The sequence below is a fragment of the Thalia democratica genome, chromosome 3, assembly GCF_965202585.1.
Source record: "Thalia democratica chromosome 3, ktThaDemo2.hap1.1, whole genome shotgun sequence".
NCBI classification, from domain to species: Eukaryota; Metazoa; Chordata; class Thaliacea; order Salpida; family Salpidae; genus Thalia; species Thalia democratica.
The window spans coordinates 31,484,287-31,494,979 of NC_139167.1; the positions used below are offsets into that span (position 1 = coordinate 31,484,287).

Below are 10,693 nucleotides of genomic sequence, written 5' to 3' on the forward strand. Positions count from 1 at the left end.
ATTTAAATTTTCACAAATAGTTTTTATTATCTAAGAAATAATCATGACTAGCTGTTCCAACACATTTATTTTTCTAAACTTTGTTTTTTTTTTGATATCTTTACCACAGTTTTTTAGACCTATAAAAATACAAGGAGTATTAGACCATTAGTGTCTAGGCTTTTTTCAGTGAGGTTACACAACTTTTATGTTGAATAATATATTATTTGTGTTGAAGCATTTAAATACAATATAGCTCTCTATTAGATAGTTGACTAAAATAACTAAAGTACATAACATGTTTAAATTTTGATCAAAAACAATACAAAACTATGAATCCAGTTATTTTTTTTATTTAAAAAAATATTAAACATAAAACAAATTACTGTTTTTATTGATAAGGTTAAAATTTTTCCAATACACTATGAAGCTAATAGGAATAACAAACTTTTTATACATAAGAAACTTAAAACGAAGTACTAACCAAAATAAGTAGTTAAATTGTCTAAATAGTTGATAAACATATTCAATGATATAAAAACAATACTTAACTAAACAGTTCAAGTAAAAATAATTTAGCAAAAACTCAATTTATATTAAAAACATATTATGTATTTTAAACTAAAATCAGACGTAAACAATTATTTTACAACCTGATAAAAATTAAAAACAAATAATAAAACTACCGTTTATTAAATGTTCTCTAATAGTAAAAAAGTATGTTTTTTCGTCAAATGTTTTCAAAAATGTTGAAAATAAAACCCTTCGAGTTGTAAAGACTTTCCTAAAAATTTTTTTAACACTTTTGATGAGTTAATTTTTAGTTAAAAGTTTCATTTGTAAAATAGTGCAATTTCTGTAGTTTTGAAATTTTTGTACAGTTTTCATATTTTTTCAACAAAAAAACTTATAAAACCACGTCATGTTTACTTATTTATTGAAAAAACATAAATTGAAAATTACTTAATATCAAAATCAACTCTATTGATTTTATTTTCTAGTAAAATACTTTAAATAGAATCATACTTAATCGCTTTTTTTATGAGGGTGCAAAGAAAACAGGAAACCAAAGTACGTCCCTGGAAAACACACTTTGAACAAAGTATAAAAAGAGTAAACTTTCATTCAAGTCAACGCTGCCTAAAAATTAAGCTGAAAGTCTAATTTTAAAAAGCCAAATTTGTAAATTGTGCTAAGTTACATCAGTAATTGTTACGAGCATAAAGTTATTGTTATAGGAAAATTTATTAATTTTTCAAAAAACATAAAACTTTAATGTCAATTATTTTACTTATCTTAAAAGCTATCTAAAAAATTTTTTTTTATTATAGAGAACGCACCTTTGCCTTTAATTTAAAAAAAAAAATATTTAATTTGGGGTTGGAATTATTTCATGGGGTCCCTCGAAAAATAAAGGTTTTTTTTCGTTTTTTTTCATCAAATGATATTAGAACCAAAAATAAATATTTTTTTTTAATTTTTTTTTTTGATTTCCCTTAGTTTGCATGTTATTAAAATTAGTAAATAGTTATTTTATAAATAATGTTAATATCTTTTACGATTTGGCCGAAAATCAAAATGTAGTATATTACACTATCATTTGCCTTGGCCATTTCCTAGATAAAAAATTGATAAAAGGAAAAAAAAAGTTAATAAGAATGTGAATATACAACAAATTTAATTAAATTATTTTATTTTAATTTAGTTTGATGTAAATCGCATTCTTATTAACGTTTTTTTCCTTTTATCAATTTTTTATCTAGGAAATGGCCAAGGCAAATGATAGTGTAATATACTACATTTTGATTTTCGGCCAAATCGTAAAAGATATTAACATTATTTATAAAATAACTATTTACTAATTTTAATAACATGCAAACTAAGGGAAATCAAAAAAAAAAATTAAAAAAAAATATTTATTTTTGGTTCTAATACCATTTGATGAAAAAAAACGAAAAAAAACCTTTATTTTTGGAGGGACCCCATGAAATAATTCCAACCCCAAATTAAATAATTTTTTTTTTAAATTAAAGGCAAAGGTGCGTTCTCTATAATAAAAAAAAAATTTTTTAGATAGCTTTTAAGATAAGTAAAATAATTGACATTAAAGTTTTATGTTTTTTGAAAAATTAATAAATTTTCCTATAACAATAACTTTATGCTCGTGTAATTGTTTAATATCTTCTTAAAGATAAGAAGCTTTAAATAATATGTTAAAAAATTTAAGTGGTAAATATGTTGAAAAATTTTTATAAACTTCAAATTTTCTTTGATTTAGTAGCTTTTTTATATTCATACTGGATAAAAACAAAATAAGAATAAATTTTGTTTTAGTCAAATTATTTTGTATTAGATAGTTTCTATGTTAACTTATATTAAGTTGTACTTTATTTATTTTGTACTAAACTTTTACATTTTTATATATAAAATTAAAAATTTGATTTTTTTTTCAAAAGTTCATCAAAAGTTTATTAACAAATGGCAAGTTATCTTACTGTTCAAACTTTGATACAACTTTCTAAAATATTGTAAGTAATTTGAATGAAACTAGCTTTCAAATAATAAAATTCAATATGCATGATCAGTATGTAGTCCTAATATTAAGACTGTCTTGCTAATGATACTTTTATTAAGTTTTTATTAAATTTTTAATTCTTTTTTCTATTTTTTAAGTTAAAGACGTTATAATAAAATTATTTTCATTACATTTAATTTTAATAATAGGAGCATGAAAAATAAAACTCTACATTATTAACTTTTACAAAATCTATTGAACTACATAAGTAATGTTTAAAATTTATTCAGTTATTATTAAATAAGTTTTACACACACTCAATTGATTCAGGTACAATGTTAATGCAATTGATACAAAATAAAATACTATAAATGTACAAAATAGTTGCTTAATATTGGGTCCTATCTTAGCTGATCAAAAAAGCCTTTAAAATGACTAATAAATTTTGACTACTTATCAGGGACAAAACTTCAAATGTAGAGATGTTATGTATTTTATTAATTGTAACTTTAAATATTATGAAAATTATTATATGGTAAACATGTAAAATTATGGAGAAACATGTCAGATATAGAAAATAGTGTAAATGTAGCAAATTATGTATAATATGGCAAATGTGACAAACTAAATTAATAATCAATAAAATATTTTTATAACATCTTTATTTCAAGTTTTTGTCCCTAATAAAACTGATTTAATTAACAGGCTTTCGTTAGCAATTAAAATATGGATCTTTAATTTTTTAGGAGGGACATCTACAAAAATTATAGTTTTTTTTTTTAAATTTAATTTTGTTGTAAGTAATTTGACAATACTTGATAACTGTAGCTTACTATTGTTTTCTTACCATGAATAAAAAGATTAATTATTTAATCTTTTAACTATTTATTTAATTTTGAATTTTTTAAGTACAAGAAACCTAAACATATTTATGCATTTAACAATTTTCACTGTTTTTTGAAATAAGATACATACATACTTAATATTAAATATACTAAAAAATAGTATTAAAAGAATAATTTACAACCATACTTTACCTTTTTGTTGATATGACACTTGTAAGTTTGTGAGTATATACAGCTAAATAAATCAGTTTTGGAGTTAAATCAAGAACTCTGAAATACCTGGATTTAGACAATTTATTTCAGGAAAATCTAGAAAAACATAGAAATTAAGAAGTTTTGATTAATGACCTTGTAAAATTTGGAACTTTGAACATTAATCACATAAAAACCTTAATTTTTAAACAATGATGTATGTGGTTTATGAAAGTTTTATTTTTTTTTTATAAGTTTTTTATTGAAAACATACTTAAAGTAACATTACAATATCTTTTGAATATCTTTAAACCAATTCAGACAGTTTTTCACCTTGAATCAAAGTTTTTACTGAAAATAAATATAAACTTTGTCTTTTTGAAAACAAAAAAAGTTCAAAAAACCTTGACTAATATTCAAAAAACCTTTGAAAAACTAGATAAATATATAAAAATACACTCCTAAATGTACAATAAGTAAAAATGGATTTTGTTTTTAAAACGTGAATTTTAATATTATTTTTGTATTTTATATAAAATACTTGAAAACAATAACACAAAAAATTAAACTTTTCAAACTTATTTAAAACTGTTTTTAATTTTCTTCGCCATGATTCCAACTTTACAAGTTTAAAATTATGAACAGTGACAAGTTTATGATTACAAGTATTCCTCTTCTTTGATTATCCTTTATAGTTACTTTTTCTTGTCAAATACATGACAAACTTTTAACTACGTCAGGTTGCATTACTTACACTAAAGATACTCAGGCAAGGTCAAATTTTCGTATTAAGCTCAGGCTTATATAAAACTTAACAGGGTTTTGACAACTTTAATAAATCCTAGAGTATTTTTGCGCATGGATATTTTTCTTTATTAGTTATTAGTTTCTATGCTTTCATTAGTCTCTTAATTAATACTTAGGCTTTATTTTTTATTTAAGCTTTTAATTTTTTGTTTTTATTTGTTGCCGAAGTTATTTTTCTACTTATCCATGAATTCAGGCTAGTTTGATGTTAGTTATTAGTAACTCAGCCTTGCTTTTTTGACACAAAATTCGCAAGCCTGTTATGTGTACAATTTCTTATCTTAAACTATAAATTTTGTATAGTAGTAAGGACTGCATATATTTTTTTAGTTTATCAAAGCACATAATCTAAACGATTATAGTCATTGTAAAAACCACTCATAAATGTAAATGTGTAAGTTTCAATAAAATTTCAAAGATTTAACTGCTATTGATAGTCTTTAGAAAAACATTTCTAAACTTTTGAGTTTTAGCTTTGTTCAGGGTTGCCAAAAAAGCTTAAAACCTGGAATACCCTGGAATTTGACAATTGAGATTAAAAAACTTGAACTTTGAAATTTGAAATTAACACAGTTTTAACCTTAAACTTAGCTTTAAACTAAATATATACCCAAAAACGTGAACCTTCAAAAACCAGGAAGAAATTGAAAAAACATGAAATAAATTTCTCAAAATTAAGTGGCAACCCTATTTGTTTTAAAGTGAGATGAAATAAATTACAATAAAATCATTTAAGACATATAAAGCGAGTTGTCACAAAACCTGGAATTCCAGAAAAACCTAGAATTTAACTATTTAGGATATAAAACCTATAAAAGAAAATTTAAGAAACTTTGAAGAAAAGACCTGAAACTTAGAATTAAAATCAGTAATAAATTTGAAATTTTATATATATATTTTTATATATAATTTTATATTTATTTTATAAACTAAATTATTACAATTTAAACTTGTGACGATGATTTACCATGAAGATAAAAATTATTGTCAGTATCAATATTCTATTTTATCAAAACAGGGTTGACACTTTACCTGGAATCCTGGAAAAACCTGGAATTTGACAATTTAGACAAAGTAAAACTTGGAGTTTTTAAGATTTTAACATCTTCAGTAGTAAAATTTCGGTTTGACTCAAAAAACTTATCATATAGATAAAAATATTTTGTCATCACCAAAATTTTTTTTAATACATTTTAAGTATATTTACAGTATCTTATCAATCTTTTTGTACTATTGAACTCAGTTTCTTACCTTATATTTAACTTTATACTAAAAATAGACCCTAAAGTGTGTACTTTTAAAAACCTGGAAGAAATTTAAAAACGTAGAAAAAATTTTGAAAAAACGTTAGGCAACCCTGTCAAAAGTACATTTAAGGTAGCTTTAAAGTACCATTTTAATGTCGTTATATTACTTAACTAAAGTTTTAAAATATTTTCAAATAAAAATTGATCCAAAACGTGTAACTAAAAAACCTGCAGAAAACTTTTCAAAATCAGTGGCATTTTTAAAAAATATACACTACTTAACTCTACTAGTAAAAAAAAATTCAAATTATAACTCAAAGTTTTTTTTAGATTAGACAAATTAAAAATGCTTAAACTAATAGCAATGTTGCCACACATTAGGGTACTCGGAATAACAAAAGAAATTTTGAAATACTAGAAAATGTCAAGATGACTCAGGGTAACTCAGGATATTATTTTTTTTTCACTCAGGATGACTCAGGAAAGTTCTGACTTTAATAAAAATCTTAAAAATAGTTTAAAGATGTTTTTTTCAAATATCAGGACAGATACTATTTTGAATGGGATTTTATTGATCCAGTTTCAATATATTGTTGTTTTATATAACAAGTTTTGTTTGCGTGTATGATTTTCATTGATTTAAAAATCATTTTAGTTATCTTTAAGCCATGTGAATAGTTCTTCACTAATCATAGAAATAACAATTTAGTTTCTATTATTATTCTGAAACTAATATTTATTATGATTTGAGCTAGTTCACGCAAGTGACCACTTTATGTTATAAAATTAAAGTTACTTAATTAAAACTAAAAAAGAAAAATTCATTCTGTTTTTTACTCTATATAGAGTTAATTGACATAGTTGCACAAAATAATCAAACATTTAGGTTTTTAATTTTAATTGTTTTAAAACTTAAACCTTAATGATTTGAAAACAGTTTTTAATTAAATGAGTAATTATCTAATGCAAAAACATACACATGCAACCTTCAGGGTCAGAAAAATTGTAATGTAGCAATTTAGAGTAAAAAACTGAAAAGACCTGGAATAGGAAATATTTTGAAAAAAAAACCTAAAATTTCTAACAAAATTCACTAAGAAGGCTTTAAAACCTGGAATTTTAATCAGATTTTATATGTTAACTAGTAAAATTTTTAGTTTGATCTTTAAATCTATCGTAATAAAAATTTTTGTGACATCATCAATTTCTTTCATAAAAAAAAAACATTTAAAATAACTTGACAGTATCTTTTTAAGGTTGATATATTAATAAGTAGAGTTTTTAACCTTAAACTCAGTCTAAAATAGTATAGAACCAAAAATGGAACTTTAGAATCTAGAAGAAATTGAAAAAACCTTGAAGAAAATTTTCAACAAAATTTGGCAACCCTGATTCTTCCTTTTAATAATTAAAATAAAAAATAAACTTAACGGTTAATTAGCTTGCGCCAGAGGAGAAATCTATTATCTAAGGATTTATAAAATGTAACTCAAGATAATTTAGGACAATTTAAGGCAGGTAGAAATCAGTGTAATATCTACTCAAGCGTGAAATTATTAACATATAACAAACAAAAGTTTTATACGCTTCAGTACTCAATTGATATGAAAACTATTAGCATTTTACCAACTCTGACTAAAGGTCACTCAGAGACAAATGAAGTTTTTATGAATCAAAGAGAGGCAAATCTTTTACAGTCAAAGTTTGTTTATAACTCATTTTTTTAAATGGAAAATTTAAGTTTAGAATAACTTTATAAACATGTAACCACATAAACTTAATTATTCAGTAATTATGAAACGTTTTTCTCATCATGATAAATTAAGATCAGGAAAATATTTAATTTTTGTATAATAAATTTTAGATATGTTGTCTTAAAACAAAATTGTTAGTGTAAGTTAAAAATTATAAATTACAGTTACAAATACATTTAGTTTTATAAAAATAAAATAGTATGCTGAATAATATAACATGACCTTGTTCAAAAATGAAGTTAAAGAAGCTAACCGAATAAATCGGTTATCACAAATCATGTGTAATTTCTAACAAGTAGTTCATCTAATTTTTTTTGTACCTATTTTTTAGGATGAGTTTAATGACCAGTACTTTTATAATTATTTGCTATATACAATTAACACTAATTTGTGCGAAAACATTAGTTTGCTACATTTTATAAGTTTCTAAAATAGTTTTTTTTAATTTTTAATAACAAGTTCAAATATATGGAAAATTTGTCAACATCTTTAACTGATTTTTACATTTGATGAGTTGAATTTTTTACTTTCTAAATTTGTAAAAGGAACAAAATCGTAAATTGAATATGAGAAGGATATAAATTTATAAATATAATTCAATTGTGTGGATTGATATAATTTTTAGATTTAAATATTAGCTAAAAATTCAACAAAATGAAGTGATCTTTCAGTTTTATATCAAATTTAGAGCCAAAAAACCTGGAATAACCTGGAGCTTGAAAACTTAAGCTAAAAAGCCTGGAAAATTTAGAATTTGATAAATTTTGAAAAAAGAATTTTGAATTTTGAACAAAAATTAATAAAAAACCTGGAGTTTTAAACTATTTTTACATTTTTACTAGTAATATTTCAATTACACACAAAAATAAATCATAGAGATGAAAGTTTTTATCATTATCAAAGTTTTTTTCTATAAAAAAAAATTAATTTGCTTAACAGCATCTTTTTAATTTTTTATCTATTTTATATTGTTTAACTAAGTTTTTTACCTTAAATTCTATTTGAACTAAGAAAAACCCAAAAAATTGTATTTTTTTTCAAGCTGAATAAAAGTTTAGAAACCGGGAGAAAATTTGTTAAAAATATATAGCACCACTGAATTTAATTTAATGTTTTTTATTTGGTTAGTTTATGCATTTTTTTAATTCAGTTTTTTTCTTATACATTGTGTTTGATTGTTAAGCTGTTTATCATAACAGCTAGATAAAAAAAATACTATCTATGAAAATTGAAAAACTTGCACTAAGGAGGAAAACATTTTCTTTTTAAAGAATAACTTAAATTGAATATTTAAATATTTTCAATTACAATTTCAGGTATGAAGTAAATAGTTCATCTACTAGTCTGTTATACAGTTTATTTTTAAAATAAAGATCTTACTCTTGTAGTTTGGGATCCAAATATTTCAAAAACCATTCTCTAAACAGGGTTACTATAAAACCTGGAGTTTTATAATATAGGCTAAAAAATCGTGAACATTTTTTTTTTCAACTTGTAATTTCGAACAAAAATTACTGAAAAACTTTGAATTGTTAACAATTTTTACAAGTAGTGAGACTAAAATTGGAAACTAAAAATCTGTCGCATAGATAAAAAAATTATGCCATCATCAAAAGTTATTTATTTCAAAAAACACACTAAATAAGTCTTTAAGATATCTTAGTAAAAATTTGATACTAGTTAACACAACTTTAACTTTTTGTGTTTACCTTGAACTAACTTTTAAGCTAAAAATTATTCCTAAAATGTATAACTTTGAAAACCTGGAAAATTTTTTAAGTACTTAGACTAAATTAGACAAAAACATTTGGCAATCGTTTTTAATCAAACATTAATATAATATAATTAACATTAATACAAACACTAGATTTCATGCAGCTAGGGTCTGACTGTACATATTGACTGTGCTTTGGCTTCAGTATTTGTTTTTTTTGTTTTAGTTCAAAAACATTAAAACATAAACAAGGTGGTAAGATTTCCGGTTTCAACTGAAAATTGTAATTACGAATATTAGTAAAAAGTTTTAGTCTATCGAAAGTTTATTGTATGATAGTCCGATAAGGTATAATCAAACCTTTTTTTAACTCGAGCTTGTTTAGGCTTATGCTTTGTGTTATTTCCTTTATTTTTACAGTTTATATAATTTATACAGTAATATTGATTTAGTTATTTTATAATGCTGAGTATAAGAGCTCAACAATTTTTTATTTCAAAAAATTTATCATAAAAATTATCAGTATATACACATTGCAGCATTTGTTTAAATATTAATTATTATGTCATCCGATCAAACCAACGGATTCGAAGACTACCTTGAGGAGTTTGATTTAAGGAGCATTGACGAATTTTTTGGTCATGAAGCTTGGAGCAATATTGTCAATGCTCAGCGAAACGTATCGTCTTTGGATGCTTACAATAAGTCGGTACACTGCCAAAACTTCAAGATTGCTTCTGTAGATGACGACGATCAGGAAACTACCGTTGCGAAACGAAGACTTCTAAAAGAACTGAAAGAGATCAATTTAAGCTCTCCAGCTTACATAAGCGCTGGCTTAAAAGACGATAATTTGTTTGAATGGGAAGCTTCGATTCAAGGACCTCTAAAATCTCCTTATGAAGGTGGAAAGTTTTTATTGAACCTAAAGTTTTCTAAAAACTATCCGTTTAAGCCACCAAAGGTTACTTTTAAGACCAAGATATACCACTGCAATATTAATAGCGATGGGTATATAAGCTTAGATATTCTTGGTTCTAATTGGGCCCCTGCTATGTCTATAGAAAAAATTTTGTTGTCAATTCATTTGTTTTTCACCGACTGCAACCCTGTTGACTGTCTTGTGCCAGAAATAGCAGCTCAGTACGTCAACAATCGCGAGGAACACGATAGAGTTTGCAGGGAATGGACAAAGAAGTACGCAACTGAAGAAGCTTAATTTTAGTGTCTTCATACTGTAACTAACTTGAAGTACTGTAACTTATTTAAACATTTGTATTTTATGACATTTAGTATAAAAGGTAATATGTTTCTAAGTTGAGTAGTATTTCGATAGAATAAACTTTAGATAAAATGAAAAAATTGTTTCTTTTTATATGTGGGTAGTTGTATACAAGTTGCCTGAAATAAAGAACTTAAAGTAATAGTTATGAGTTTCTTTTTAAATCAAAATTTATGGTTAATTAACTTCGTGCAATATGTTTATATCCACAATGGTAGTTATGATTAAAGCCCGTAACTATAGACAATTCTTATATATAAAGGTACATTGTACAAATATTTTTTGTACATTCATGTATACGAAACGAAAAATTATTGGTAAGTAAAAACTGATTTTTTTTTTTGCTATTAAATTTTAG

General features: G+C 23.8%; 1 pseudogene; it reads left to right on the forward strand.

Moving 5' to 3' along the window:
* Positions 1-9,615: 9,615 nt before the first annotated feature.
* On the forward strand, positions 9,616-10,272 carry LOC145832186 (uncharacterized; annotated as a pseudogene).
* The last annotated feature ends 421 nt before the right edge of the window (positions 10,273-10,693 follow it).